The 15675-nt window shown below is 36.1% G+C and overlaps 1 non-coding gene across 1 annotated transcript; it reads left to right on the top strand.

The window, feature by feature from the left end:
* Nucleotides 1-1036: 1036 nt before the first annotated feature.
* On the top strand, nt 1037-1143 carry LOC145641249 (small nucleolar RNA R71). Its single transcript, XR_014115305.1, has one exon. It is a non-coding gene; the product is annotated as a small nucleolar RNA R71 (small nucleolar RNA).
* Nucleotides 1144-15675: the final 14532 nt, after the last annotated feature.

Raw genomic sequence — 15675 nt, 5'->3', positions numbered from 1 at the left:
ATTGCTTATCCAACTTACTCTTTGAATGTCTATTAGGGAATGGAAGTTTGATAGCAAGACCCTGCACATCTCCACTTTTATTCTGGGGTTTACCCTGCAAAGAATTATTAGAAAATTTAGTTTTACCCTGTAGCCCTGCAGGGCTAGTAACAACATTGTTTGGTTTAACAGAATCAAAATTAGCAATTTTTGTTGTAGCAGGTTCATCATCTTTGGGCATAGGAGGCCCATCATAGTGTGAACCACTCCTCAGAATAATTGCATTTGCGTATTCTGTTGTTTGTACTGCCTGTGATGGTAGGGCTCCCTGCTGGCAAGTTTGCAAAGTAGAGGAAAGTTGCACAATCTGAGTATCTATTATTTTATTATGTGCTATTAATGAGTCAATTTGCGCATCTCTACTCTGCATCTGTTTCTGCATATTGACTAACATCGTTTTGATTTCTGATAGGCCAGAATCAAATGGAGGAGTAACAACCTATTGTGGTCTCTGATGTGGAGGTTGGTAGTACCTTTGTTGTGGTTGTTGTACCTGTGGTGGAGGGTTAAGCACATTCGTACTATTGTACGACATATTTTGGTTATTTTTCAACCCTGTATTGAAGGTGTTAGAGTATGGACTAATTTGCTTATAGGTTTGAAAAGCATTAATCTTCTCAATTGAACTCCTACAGTCATGTGCTCAATGACCTACAAGACTAGAATTTTCACAAAATATTGTAGAGTTAGTACCAATAGAAGAAACAGTAGCAACGGAAGATGAATTAGAATTATTAATATTGTCTAGCTTAGTTTCTGGCTAATAGAAGTCAATTGTGTCTGCAAAAAGGATATAGAATCGACTTGGTGTTTTCCCTTGTTTGCAAATCCTCTGGGATTCCCATATTGGGAATTATGAATAGCCATCTCTTCAACAACCTGTCCTGCATCTTCCACATTAAGATTCATGAATCTCCCACCAGCTGTAAAATCTAGAATTGATGTAGATAAATTTCCAAGTCCATTGTAAAAGGCTTGGATCAGCTGCCATTGTGCCAGATTATAGTGGGGGCATTCTCTCTGTAGATCCTTGAACCTCTCCCAAGCCTCATATAGAGTTTCATCGGCCTCTTGGGCAAAGTTCTGAATAGCACTCCTTAGTACAGTTGTTCTCTCTACAGGATAATACTTGTTATAAAAATTCAAAACAAGAGTTTTCCAGTCAGTTATACCAAGTGTTGTTCTATTTAAACCATTAAACCATAATTTGGCTTTTCCAGTTAAAGAAAAATGAAAGAGAATCTCCCTGATTTGGTCTTGTGTGACCCCAGCTTGCCTGATGGTATTACAGTACTGACAATAGTCTGCAATATGAAGATTTGGGTCTTCACCCTTAGCTCCACTAAATTGCTTCCTTTCTATCATCGTTATAAATTGGGGTTTAATCTCATACTGTACCCCATCAAGAGCCGGAGTGGGAGTAAGGTGTGGAAAATTTGTAAGCTTTGGTTGTGAGTAATCACTAAGCTTCTTTGGAGCCGTCATCTCTGATTCTGGATCTGATGATACCTCTGAATCGCTAGAACCAATTGGAGGATCTCGGTGATTATTATTATCACCAGAATCCGCCAGAATTTGCTTGTAGAAATTCTTCTGTCTATGGAAGGATCGAATGGGATGTACTCTGATGTGAACACCTGGGCATAAACAAAAAAAACTAAAAGCAAATATGAGACCTGCCTCAAAGAACTAACGTTATCTGAGACAAAAAGAAATAACCTAGACTACAAAAATAATCAGAAATAAAAATAAAATCGTTTCCCCGGCAACGACGCCAAATTTTGACAGGGTAAAGTCGTATCCCCTAATAAAAAGTAAATACCTAAATCCTCTAACTAAAGTAGATAAGGAAGTAGGGTCGAACTCCACAGGGAAACAAGTCTTTTTACTCCTAATTAATTATTATAATCTAAATTATCTAAGTAACCAATATTTTTGGGAATAAATTCTATACTACGAAGAATAAGTTTAGGGAAAAAAGAAATAATAATAAGGAAGCCTAGGGTCACAGGTTCACCAATAATTAATATTCCGGGATAAAACATAATAATTAATAATTAACATTGCACAAATAACATGATTAACAGGCTCTCGCAATTTATTAATCAACATAGATCTAACAGGCTCTCGCAATTTACTAGATCTAAGTTCTTATTAAAAACAGCCTTTAATATTAAATTAACATCTGCTCGATTCATCAATTCAATATTGCTAAACATTCACAATCAAATTACATCTGCTCGATTCATAATCTAATTGCAAAGAATTAAAACAATTCAATAAGAAATTATCATGCAATACCAATAATCAATAATAACAAATTATCCCTTCATATTAATTATGGATCCCCATAAACCCTAGAATGAAACTACTCAGACATAGTTAAAACTAAACTAATCAAAGCGATTAAATAAAGCATGATAAAAACAATAATATGAAATACAAAATTAAGAAAATAACGATAAGCAAATTAATGTAATAATAACAAAACAAGAAAGCAAGTAAACTGAATTCTCAAGCTAAACTAAAACGAAGTCTCGGAAAGAAACAAAATTGACGAAGCGAATAAAATTACTAAACTCAAATCCTCAGAAAATTAAAAGTCTAACTAAAGAAAGTTACGGAAAGAATTTATAATCAAAACTAAAACTAAAATTAAAGTAACTAAAAAGCTAAAACTAAAAACTACCTACTGACCTCCCCCCTCCCCCCTTATGTACTACTACTACTCCTATTTATATCAAACCCACCGACTTAACTACAAACAAAGCCCACTAATGAACGAAACCCATAAATCCCACTCACCTTAAAACTCTAAAAGAATTTAAACAACCGACATGTAGTAGGAGCTAGGACTGATCGGGCATTGGGCTGCTTAATTGGGCCCGTTATATAACTTCGCCCTCAGTTGACTTCTCTTGGAAGCTTGGATCTGTACGCTTGAATTATTTAAATCTTTGGCCCAATTTTTCCCTTGGTTGGTCCATAATAATAACTTGTGGAATCTTGTACCTTCTCATATATTGAGCCCTTATTCACTGAATTAAAATTCTCCAACTTAGCCTTGGGCTTAATATATACAGTCATAAAATACGATCCTACTCTAATATTTTCGTAGTGGCTCAATAAGCTCGAAAATTGTCATAAATCTGCAAATTCCTACAAAATAATACCAACTCAACAAAACACTAGAAAACGTGTATTAGTAACAAAAATAGCTCCGTAGAGCTCAAATCAGCACAAATATGACCATGGGACGAGGAATAAATATATATATAAAATAGGCTCATCAAATCGCTATAAAACTCGATGGACAATAGTTTTTGCGGTTTTTGTTTTTATCATAACTTTTGGTCTAGATGTCGGAATAAGCCATATAATATGTATTTGGAAAGATCTTGAAGTATACTTTCCAACCCAATCAGAATAAAATTAAATATTTTGTAGAATTAAAGATATGGCCGAAATAGTGAAAGGGTGTCAGTTTTGGATAAAATTCGTATTTCTTTCATATCTTTTCTATTATAGCTCGAAATTATTAATATTATAATATATCATTGGAAAGATAATTTAAAGAGCTATACAACCATATAAGATTTGGATAAAAATAGGCAAAATTGGCCTCAACACTTTGAAGTTTGGCGAAGGTGCACTGAGCACCCTCAACTTTACAAAGTAGCTAAAACACCACAAAGTACGGATGCAGGTGCAGTGCGTGCCTTTGATGAAATTTTCCGACCAAAAAAGTTGCCTGAGAACGGAATCTTTTATTTTAATTTATTATTTGCCCCCTCTTAATTTTTTTTTCTCTCTTTAATCCTAAAACTAAACCTCATGTGACACCGTCTCTCTTTCATTCTTTTCACCTTCCATTTTTTTTTCTCTAATCATTGATTTCCTACCAAGCCAAATTGAAAACCTCCATTTTTTCAGATCTTTAACATCAAAAGACGTCATCAACGACGAGAGCAATTTGATTTCGGCAAATACTGTAAGTTACCAGAACTCAAAAATTTTACATTTTTTGAACTGAATTGTGGTTTGTGTTATTTGAATTATTGGATCAATTTTTTTGACTAATTTGGTGAAATGTGTAGTGGAAAAAGTCCGATTGTTTGACTGCATTGTGCTTGATTTATGTAGCTGATGTGTTTTTGTTGTTATATTGTTTAATTGTATAGTCATGCGTGTTGATTATAGAATAAATTTTGTTATTTGGTTGTAATTCCATATGTTTTTGCAAAATTGAATTAGGTCATGGATAATGATAAGTTTACTATGAAACTTAATCACGGAGTGATATTAACTCTTGATTGGCAGTGCATTGGGGGAGAAGTGCATTATTGGGATAATGTTGACCCCGATTATGTTAGTTACTTTAAATTTTTAGCCATGTTAAAGGAGGAAGGGGTAAAATACAGTAATGCATGTGGTATGTATTATCTTTTGCCTGGTTTGGATTTGGAAAAAGGTCTAGTAAGAGTGTGGAAGGATAGTGAAGTGTTAGACTTTGTGAAAAAGGGTCTTGACAATGGGATGGTTGAATTGTATGTGATTCATGGGGTGGAAGAACCAGAAGAAGTCACCTTTCTTGAAGGCCCTAGTCAAGCAAAAGCAAGTGTGCCAATTGTGACAAGCAGTCAAACAAATACACGAATGCCTATCCCTAAATTTACTAAAAGGAAGAAACTTTCACCAAGAAAACCAATTAAGACTAGCCCTGGAAAAAAAAACCTAGTAGTCCTAAACCCTTACTCATAGTCTGCTAACACTTCATCTAGAAAAAAACCACCACCAAGAGCACCAATTAGGACTAGCCCCAAAAAACAAAAAAACTCTAATTCTGCCCAAACCTTTCTCAAAGTCTGCTAATCCACCATGTAGGAGTAAGAAAACAACATTAAACAACAAATCAAGTAACCTGTACCAGAAAAGGCTTAACAAAATTAGGTCTAGACTTGAATATCTAAGTACACCTAATGATGTTGGTGACAGTGTTCCTGATTTTGGTGGAGATGGAGAGAATGCAGATGAGTTAGGAATTGATGGAGTTAGAGATAATTCAAATGATTTGAGAGCTGTTGGTCAGTCATGTGAGTACATACATGTAGAGGATTGGTATGACACTAAAGACGAGGGTTATAACTCTGAAAGTGATCATGATTTTGCAATTAATATAAGGATAGTGGTGATGTTGAGTTTAAGGACTGTGATTGGGTCGTTAGTGAGGGTGAAATTGACCTAAGTCTAGCTTAATCTCAATGATGACAACAGTGATGATAATTACCAACAAGAGCAAAATAGTTCTAGTGATGAGGAACATGTGCAGTAAGTTATCAATTTGAAAAAGAGTAATAAAATTCCAAGTAACACTCAAGAGGCTAGGAGTTCTAGGGAAAAATAGTTGTTAAGTATGTTGGGGTTTGGTAAGTCCAACTTACTGCGGAAATAACCCCGACCAAAAGAACCACTCGCAATTAATAAAACCATAAAGAATAACAAATAAACATAAAAGGATAAAATCAAAATTTACCTTTGTCGCGTGCTTCGCTCTCAAAGTCGGGCTCTTACTTGAAAGCTTTAAGCTCCGAAAATACGCGAGCCTCCTAAGGAAGTCCACCCGTAAAAACTACTAGCGACTTTTAGGTCCGTTACCTCGAGGTTAGCGAGGTCCGACCAAAACCCGAGTATTATATGAGTTTAAGAGTTTTTGCTAATGCAATGCTCTATTGAACTCCTACTCAAGACCTCTTCCCAAAAACCCCAAGATGGGTATTTATAGGCAAGACGGAGAGTGGGAATTTCTATCCCATCAATGTGGGAGTCATGAAATTCCACAATTTATTTTAAAGCTAAATAAAAATAAATAAGCAAACTAATAATAAATCTACAAGTGTCACTATTATATGTAAAGGGAAGTGAGGACCACTTTGAGAGTACGGGACCATACTTGCTCCCCACTCCATACTCTCTTTGTGACACATGTCCCTCACCTTTAACCCTCCCTTTACTTGCTTCCCCTTTTCCACACGGCCCACCACCCGCACCTAGGTGATGCGTGCTGCTGCTGCTCGCAGCTAGTAAGCCACGCACGCTTGTGCGGGCTGCTGCTGCTTGTGGCCAGCAAGCCACGCACACCTTGTGCAGGCTGCTGCTGTAGCTTGCGGCCGTGGCTGCCTTTGGCTGCTAGCGTTGGTGCGCTAGCATGCCCCAGCCATCCTAGGCTTGGCTTGGTGCGCATGCTAGCCACCAATGCTTAGCACATTATGCCCCTGCTAGCACTCGGATGCTCGGGGCATTCCGATGCTAGGGATATTTTGGGAAATATTGTCGATTTATTATTATTTGCGCGCCTCGTCATTTACTATTTTTGACTCGACTTCCGACGCTCGGTTTCGACGCTCTAAGCTCGAATTTCCGACGTCTAAATATTTAATACTCGGGCGACGAATTAATTTCTTCCGAATTAATTCGTCGAGTCGGTTCGTTTACTGCTAAGGGTGTGACCCGAAGGGTTTAGTCAAGATTAAGCTGTAATATTAATTATGCATTAATATTACTGATCGGAAGCGGCCTCCACCTAGGCATTCCGATCACTTGACCTTATTGAATATATTAGCTTTCTAATAATTCTGAACCCACTAACGGAATAGTACACTTGTTTGAAGGACACCATTCCTTTCAAAGTATACCATTATTATCAAGTGGATAGGAGAGTGAGTATGAGGATGAAGATGAAGATTTAAACCCTACTTTAGATGTTGAAGACAGTGAAGGTGAACTACAAGAACTAACAACCAATTTAGTCAAAGTAGTGGATAAGAAAACTGATTTTAAGAAGCTTGTATGGCAGGTGGGAATTAAATTCTACTCTCTTGAACAGTTTAGATATATGGTCAACAGGTATACATTGTATGTAGGGTAAAGCATCAGGTGGTACAAAGTTGAGAAAAATAAGAAAATTGAAGCTAGGTGCAAGTGTAGGTGTGAGTGGAAGTTGTATGCATCTTAGGATGGTGATAATAGGTCCTTTATTATGAAATCATGCAATCCAGAGCATACATGCAACATGGATGATTATGAGAATTTGCAAGCTGTGGCTGGTTGGTTTACTAAGGAGTATTTGCAGAAATTAAGAGACAATCCTAATTGGTCAAGAAAAGAGTTAGAAAAAGATATGATGGAAAGGTTTGGGGTTAGACTCTTAAAGTGGAATTTCTACAGAGTTAAATCTCTTGCTCACGGAATACTTCATGGTAACTTATATGATCATTACTCTTAGCTGGCCACTTATCTGTCTGAGTTGAAAAAGAGTGATGATGGTATGAGGTTTCAATTGCAAACAACTGAAAGAGAAAAGGATGGTGATCATATTTTTAAAAGATTGTACATCAGCTTTCCATCTCTAAGTGAAGGCCGGGTACAGGTCTAGTTGCAGGAAGGTGTTATGCCTTGATAGTTGCTTTCTCAAAACTTTCTTGGGGGGGGGGGGGGTGGCAATTTCTAACTACAATTGGTCGTGATGGAAACAACCAAATGTTTCCAGTTGCTTGGGGTGCTGTAGAGGCTGAAAATAATGACTCATGGTCTTGGTTCTTAGAAACACTAAAACGTGATATGCCTGACTTTGGTAGAGAAGATATCACAGTTAATTCTGATCAACATAAGGTAAAGTATAACTTTAATTTCGTTACATATTTCCGTACTTGGTTTAATTTACAGTACTTGGTCAAGAAGAGAAGGCCGGCTAATTAAGGAAAATACTTTTGTTCAAATCTCCCTTTTTGATAAACCGATTCGTCAAAACAGAAAGGCTAAAAGGATAATGGCAACTCAAGAAGAAGTAAATGATCTTAGGTAAGACTTGGCTAATGTAACTGAAATGATGAAGACTATGTCCTTTCAAGTCAATGACCCTGCATGCGAGACAACTACAGATGCAACGAATGGAGGAAAGCTTGAACAAGCTCTCTAATGACTACAAGTTTCATGGCGTTAGCTCTCAAGGGGTCTCGGTGGACAAGGAAAGTCTTCCGCAGAAGTTCAATGCCAATGACATCCCTAGGTTCAAACCTACTGACAATCCTTATTTGAATATTAAGGGGATAGATAGGAAAGTCTTTCATTCTTTGTTCTCTTTATCTCTTGAAACCGTTTGCCAACAATGGTTCTTTTCTCTTGACAAGGAAAAGATTTCTACCTGGGATGGGATAGTAAACGCTTTCATTGATAGGTATAAATGTAACATTCAATTTGAAACTGTCCATAGAGAACTGGAAATGTTAAAACAAAAAGAGAATGAAGGGTTCACCTTTTTCTTTAATAAGTGGAGGGAAAGTTCTGCTAAAATGGTTGAGGTGCCTAGTGAGAAAGAATTTGTAAGGATGTTCATTAAGAACCTCTAAGAAAAGTATTCTAAGCATCTCAAGTATTAAAGCAATCTGAATACTTTCAAGGCCGTTTACGATACATGAATTAACATTGAGGACGACCTTGTAAAACAAAAAGCTGCTAACAACACCAACGGTGGCTGGAAAGGAAAGAAGAACGACAATCCTTCATCTTCCAAAACCACCCACTCAAACAATGTTAGTACCTTTAATATGACTGAAGTCCTTGCTATGAATAATCAAGGACAAAAGAAGCCATTTAGGAAAAATTGTATTCCTATTGGCATGAGTTATGACACCGCATTTGATCGCCTTCATGCAAATGGTGTTATAACTCCAATTAGACTATTTGGAGATCCATCGGTAGAAAGGAAGACGACCAGTTATAATCCCAATGCACATTGTAAATACCATCAAGGTAGGGGCCATCTTACTGAAAACTGTTGGAAGCTAAAGGAAGCTACTCAAGATCTGATTGATAGGAACAAACTTCCCTTGCCCCCTGCAAGCAAGAAGCCAAGTATCAATAGCGCCCCACTTTCAGATTCTTTGGCTATTTTCGATGAGGAAAGTGATATTAACCCATCATCTCTCATTAAACTAGTCAAAAAAGCTCATGCTATCGAGGAAGAGGAGGAAACCTTCTTCGATGCCATGAGTGATCTTCCTAAAAGTCAACAACTTGCCACAAAAGAGGAAGTAAGGGCCCTTACACAATTGATACAGGAGGCAATAGTCATTTGTCGCGAGGCCCTCGATCACATAAAGATGACTCAAAGTAAACATGACATTCAAGAGGTGACACCTATAAAGGCTATTAAGAGAAAACCATTTTCTCTACAAGTAGTTGAAACACTCAAAAAGAGTAACAAGACTTACACTCCAAATGGGACCTCTTATGCAAACATGTTCAAAATGCTCTTTGAGAGTAGGAAGATCAAACCTCACGAGCCAAGACCATTTGAATCTTTGAAAAGGATAGATAGGTTCTATTGTCCATACCATCAAGCAGAGGGACATACCATAGAACACTGTCTCAAAATTTAAAGATGTAATCAAAAAATTGATTGACAGTAAGAAGTTGGTCCAAATCCCACCAGAAAGGGATATTAGCATCAATGGAGTTCGGGAAAGTGATGATGAGGATGTTTACCTCAAAGATGTAGAAGAAACCCCCACTTACACAATATACCTAACAAATGACATTTGGGACTAACAGGCTAAAGTCGTATCACCTAATCAATATTAATTCCTAAAACCACTAACTAAAATAAATAGGGAAGTAGGGTCAAATCCACAGGTAAACTAGTCTTTTTATACCTAATTAATTAATATAATCTAGATTATAGAGTAACAAATTATTATTATCGAAGGGAAACTAAACTACTAAGAGTAAAGGTGGAAAAGAATAAAAGTAGGATGAGAAAAAAATGAATAAAAGACCTAGGGCATAGGTTCACCAATAAATAATATTCCAGGGTAAAACATAATAATCAATAATCAATGCATACATTAATCAGATCATAAAGGGCTTTCGCTACGTATTACAATCACATAATTAATCTACCGGTATTAAATCTCATCTCTCAAATCTCGACTTAACCATTTACAAATTAACCTGCCTATTGAAACTATACCAAAACATCAATTCTCATCTCTCGAATCTCGAATCAATATTGTCAAACTCATGCATAAAAGATCAGGCCTAATCTAGTCACAGAGCATTAAATCAATTAATAGGAAATTAATCTAGAATTGACAATCAACAACAATAAATTACCCCTTAATATTATTTATGGATCCCCATAAACCCTAGAAATAAAGCTACTCACACATGATTAAATATAAACTAAACAAACCAATTAATGGAGACATGATAAGGATCAAAACGAATAAAATAAGTAATAAAGTGGAGAAGAAATAATACTAAAAGAAAGATATATAAAATTGCATAAACCAAGATTGTAGAGAGAAAAATAAGAGAGATAGTAATACTAAGAGTTTAATTAAGAGGAGCGAGAAAAGTTAGAGAGAGAAAGGGAAAAGTAAAACTAAAACTTAAACAAACTAATGAAACTAAAACGAAACTAAAACTAATGAAAAGAAACTAAAACTAATTCATCTAGAGCCCCCTTCCTACGTAACTACTACTTCCCTTGTATAAGAAAAGTCAAACATCTACTTCAACTCAATCTCCTAAAAACAAATCAAGTCCACCGACTCTTGCTTTCCTACCCCAATTACGAAATCTCAAATAACAAGATTGGATTGGACCCGCGTTGAAGCTCAGAGTTTGAAGCCCAAATTTGCTTTGATCCGCTGGATTGGACCCGCGTTGAAGCTCAGAGATTGAAGCCTTACAACCTTCTTGCAAGCTTTGATTTGTACGCTTGAGCTATTTAATTCTTTGGCCCAATTTCTTTCCTTTGTTGGTCCATAATAATAATAACTTGTGAAATCTTAGACCTTTTCATGTATCGAGCCCTTAATCACCAAATTAAATACCCCTAACTTGGTCTTGGGCTTAAAATATTTGGTCATAAAATACAATCCGATTCCATTGTCTTCGTAGTAGTCTAATAAGCTCTGAAATTGTCACAATTCTGCAAATTGCTACAAAATAATACCAACTCTACAAAAACACTACAAAACGTATATTAGTAATAAAAATAGCTCCATAGAGCTGAAATAAGCACAAATATGACCGTGGGACTGGGAATAAAAAAATATATAAAATAGACTCATCAAACTCCCCCAAGCCAAACCTTTGCTTGTCCCTAAGCAAAGCAATGAATAAATAAGTCAATACTTCACCCAAAATACAATTAAAATCAATAAATATAATTCATGGTAAATCTGACAAACATATATCAATGACAATCAATCAAATCCATCTAACTACCAATCTTCCTTAACAATTGTCAAATAGAGCAAACCACAAGAGCATATAGAATTCAAGACTATTGCTCACACACTCAACTCTCATTTATGTGGCGAGTAAAAGATGTACTTGATCGCTCTCCAACCAACCCCTTTATATGAACAATGCCCTCCCAACTCACACCCTCGTGTGTTTAAACAGATGTACACTCAACCTACTAGTCGACTCGAAATATGTCAAATCATAACTTGCATTGATAAACAACACTTTCACATTCATACAACTCTATGCACAAAGGTCGGAAGGTCTTTAAAGCTTGTAATGTAAGGCTAGGGTAAAGGTTAGGAAAATATTTGGGAAAAAGTGAGAGCAAAGGTATGCTTAAGGGAGCCATATCCTAATAAAACCCAAGGTCAAAAATAAGTAATGACCAAATCATCTCCAATCACAACTTAACTCCACAAAAGTTCACCAAACAAACCAACCAACCAATAATAACAATATTTTTCAACACTTACAATAAATCACTTATAAAAAATATAATATTATAGAACTTGAGTGAAACGCAAACCTTGAACTATTTTTCTTTTTCTTATTAAACTTGAATATTTTTTTCTTTTGAATTTTTTCTTGAGCAACCTTCAACTATTCCACTTGAACATTGAAACAATTTTTTTCTATTGCTCTTTTTTTTTTCTTTTTATCTCACATTGGAAATTTTTTCAACTTTTAAACACCTATTTTATTTTTTTCCAATCATAACATAAGAACAAATAAACAACTTCTCAAATTCACCCAAATTGTGCAAATAAATAAGCACACTACAACTCCCTCACCTCACTAACTATTAGCTCCCCCAAGCCAAGCTTGGGACTAGTAACCAATGGGGCTTGAATAGGCTTGTAATGTGGCTAATAAACAACAAAAAGTCAAGGCAATAACATGGGTAACAAGAAGGGAACAAATGTATCTAATATCCTCTGAAGGCCATCTAAAGAACAAATGTCTTCGTCCTCCTCAATGTGCATAATATTGAGCCATATAAACATTACTAAAAGTTAAAACCAATACTCAACTTCATTGACATACCAGGAACTAACACATATTTCTTACCAAATAAACTAGTCAAGCACCATATTCACAAGTAGTTGGACAAAATTGACGCATGTTAAGGTTTCAAGGTAATCAAATATTAAATCATGATCAACTTATCCTCAATATTTATCATCAATAACCAAGAATCAAAACAATTTCGAAAAATTTTCATTTAATGGGCACAGGGAAGCATGATTTATAATTCATTGGAATGTATTTTTGGATTTTTTTTTTTTTTAATTTTTGAAAGCAATAAAACTAACCTAAGAAAGCAATAAAATCTATACTAAGCACACCAAAAGAAAAAAAAATATAAAAATAAATAAAATAAAATAAAAAGAGAGAGGGTGAAATATATACCAAGCGCACACGAGAACCCCCCCCCCCCCCCAAGCTAAACTAGACATGTCCTCATTGTCTTAAAGGGAAGCTAGTAGTCAAGGTGACTACTCCTCATCATCACCACATCAATGTCACCAAAGCCTTAAGGATTACAATGCATCTCTTTGGAACAAAGTTGGGCAAAAATGAAACAAAGTGTTAGTGGGAAAAATTCCAAATTTGAGTCTGGTGTACTCTTTCGATCATAACTTATGATATATAAGTGATAATTCAGTGATTTTAATTGCATTGGAAAGTAGACTTGAAGATATTTCCAACGATAGGTCACACGCCTAAATTGGATAAGAAACGCAACAGTTATGGCTTGTCAAAGTTGACAAAGTTTTCTGACGCGTACGCGCGCCCGATCGGGCCGAGCTCTGCCCGACCGGGCCCGTGCTACTGATTTGACGGGGCATCTTGTTGCTGCTAATTGCCCCGGGATTTCTTTAGCCCTTCGATCTTTTCTCAACTTTTCTAGTCATCTCTGCACAAAATCACACTCCCACAAATATAAGATATACTCTTCTCTACCTCTCTAAAACAAAAAATAAAAAAAATAAAAAATAAAAAAAAATAAAACACACACACAAAAATAAGAAAAAACTAAACTAAAAAGCAAAATAAAGTACGGGTTGCCTCCCGCAAAGCGCTAGTTTATCAAGGTCTCGCTCGACCATACCCCTTCTCTCAATCGGAAGAATTCAACGCCTTGAGTAACTTATCAAACGCTCCTGCAAACATTTCATTAAACACTATATAGGGCTTAATTGCAAGCACATTAATCCCTACAAAGAAAAAATTAGGAGCACATAAATAGAACTCAAGGTAGAAGAAAAAATCAAAAGAGAGAGATGAAAATACACCACAACCTTCTACTTCATTCGTTAAAAATTTAGAATTAATAGAACAAACATGGAGGTAGTCATTTTTTTTATCATCCAATAATCACTTGAAAATTTTACCATTACGAATAACCTCATCATCAACAAAGGAATTTTCAACCACCGTTTCTACAACTAATGATTTTTCAATCACCAGTTCGTCAACCAATGATGTTTCAACCACAAATTCTATAACCGATGGTTCTTCATCCTCAATAACTTTCATATTATTATAGTGTCCATAGACTTTTTCATCAAGAGCCTTCAATTAACTTTCATTAGCAACTAATCGTTTCCGAATATGATAATATGTATATGGAAAGACTCTAAAATCATCCGGAGCACGCAAAAAAAACTCACTATAAGGGCATTCAGAATTTTCATGACAAAGACGTTGACAACTACAGTAGTTAGGTGCTGCATAAAAATTATATAATTCTTGTAGTGGTGTAATCATGGATATTTTTAACTCATAAAAAAAAATTATAAATTAAAAAAAATATATAAAAAATAATCTAGACTCAAATAATAACTAGAAATAAAAATAAAACCGTTTCCCCGGCAACGACGCCAAATTTTGACAGGCTAAAGTCGTATCACCTAATCAAAAGTAATTCCTAAAACAACTAACTAAAATAGATAGGGAAGTAGGGTCGAATCCACAGGGAAACGAGTCTTTTTATACCTAATTAATTAATATAATCTAGATTATAGAGTAACAAATTATTTTTATCGAAAGGAAACTAAACTACTAAGAGTAAAAGTGGAAAAGAATAAAAGTAGGGGGAGAAAACAATGAATAAAAGACCTAGGGCATAGGTTCACCAATAAATAATATTCCAGGGTAAAACTTTATAATCAATCATCAATGCATATATTAATCAGATCATAAAGGGCTTTCGCTACGTATTACAATCACATAATTAATCTACCGGTATTAAATCTCATCTCTCGAATCTCGACTTAACCATTTACAAATTAACCTGCCTATTGAAACTAGACCTAAACATCAATTCTCATCTCTCGAATCTCGAATCAATATTGTCAAACTCATGCATAAAAGATCAGGCCTAATCTAGTCACAGAGCATTAAATCAAGGATTTTTTTGAAAATAACACCACAAATTTTACAAAAAATGGATTATAACACCACATAATCTCAAACTTTGATTATAATACCACAAAAAAATCCAAAAATTGGATTTCACCACCTTCTAACTGAATTTTGGATGAAATCCGTTAGTGGGACCCAAGATAGACACGTGGCAATAACACATTGGTTTAAAAAATAAAGGTTAAAAAAATTAAAAAAAAAAAAAAGAAAAACACCTTATAACCCTAACCCAGCCATTAGCCCACCACTGGCGGCCACGACTCCACAGCCGGAGACTCCTACTGACGCCGCCAACCATTCCTTCACCGGCGAAATCACCGCCCATCATCCCCACCCACCACAGCCCCCCTCCCCCCGCGCAAATCCCACCAATCAATCCGTGCAAACCCTTACCACGAACCACCGAAAACCACCCATGTCGTCGCCTCACCGCAAAATCAACCCAGCTAGGGCTTCGAAAGTGGTTTTCGACCGGTTGGAAGGTGAAGCAGAAGTACAAGGGTGGTTTTTCGAGGAGGAAGCAAAGTGGCTGGGAGGTTTCGACTGGGTTGGGTTAAGTTTCGGCTGACGGTGGTTCGGCGACGGTGTGGGCTGGAGTTTCGGCTAGTTTAGGTTGGGGTTTCGATGGTGTGGTGACAGTATCGGAGGTTTTGGGGTAGGGTATGGTGACGACGGTTGTTCAGCGACGGTCTCGGAGCTTCGGGGGTTAGGTTTGGGTGACGGTGGTGGGAACCCACGGGCGGTGGTGGATGGTTTAGCATTTTAGGAATTTTTTTTTTAAAATATTTTTTTTATTTAATCCAATAGATGAGTGACATGTGTCCAAAGTGAGCCCCACTAACTGATTCTTGGATGGAATCCGTTAGTAGGTAGTGAAATCAATTTTTTTGA

This window comes from Chenopodium album, chromosome 7 (assembly GCF_948465745.1).
Source record: "Chenopodium album chromosome 7, dcCheAlbu1.1, whole genome shotgun sequence".
NCBI lineage: Eukaryota > Viridiplantae > Streptophyta > Magnoliopsida > Caryophyllales > Amaranthaceae > Chenopodium > Chenopodium album.
The sequence above is the reverse complement of the archived record's forward strand: the minus strand, read 5'-3'. Positions and strand labels throughout refer to the sequence as shown.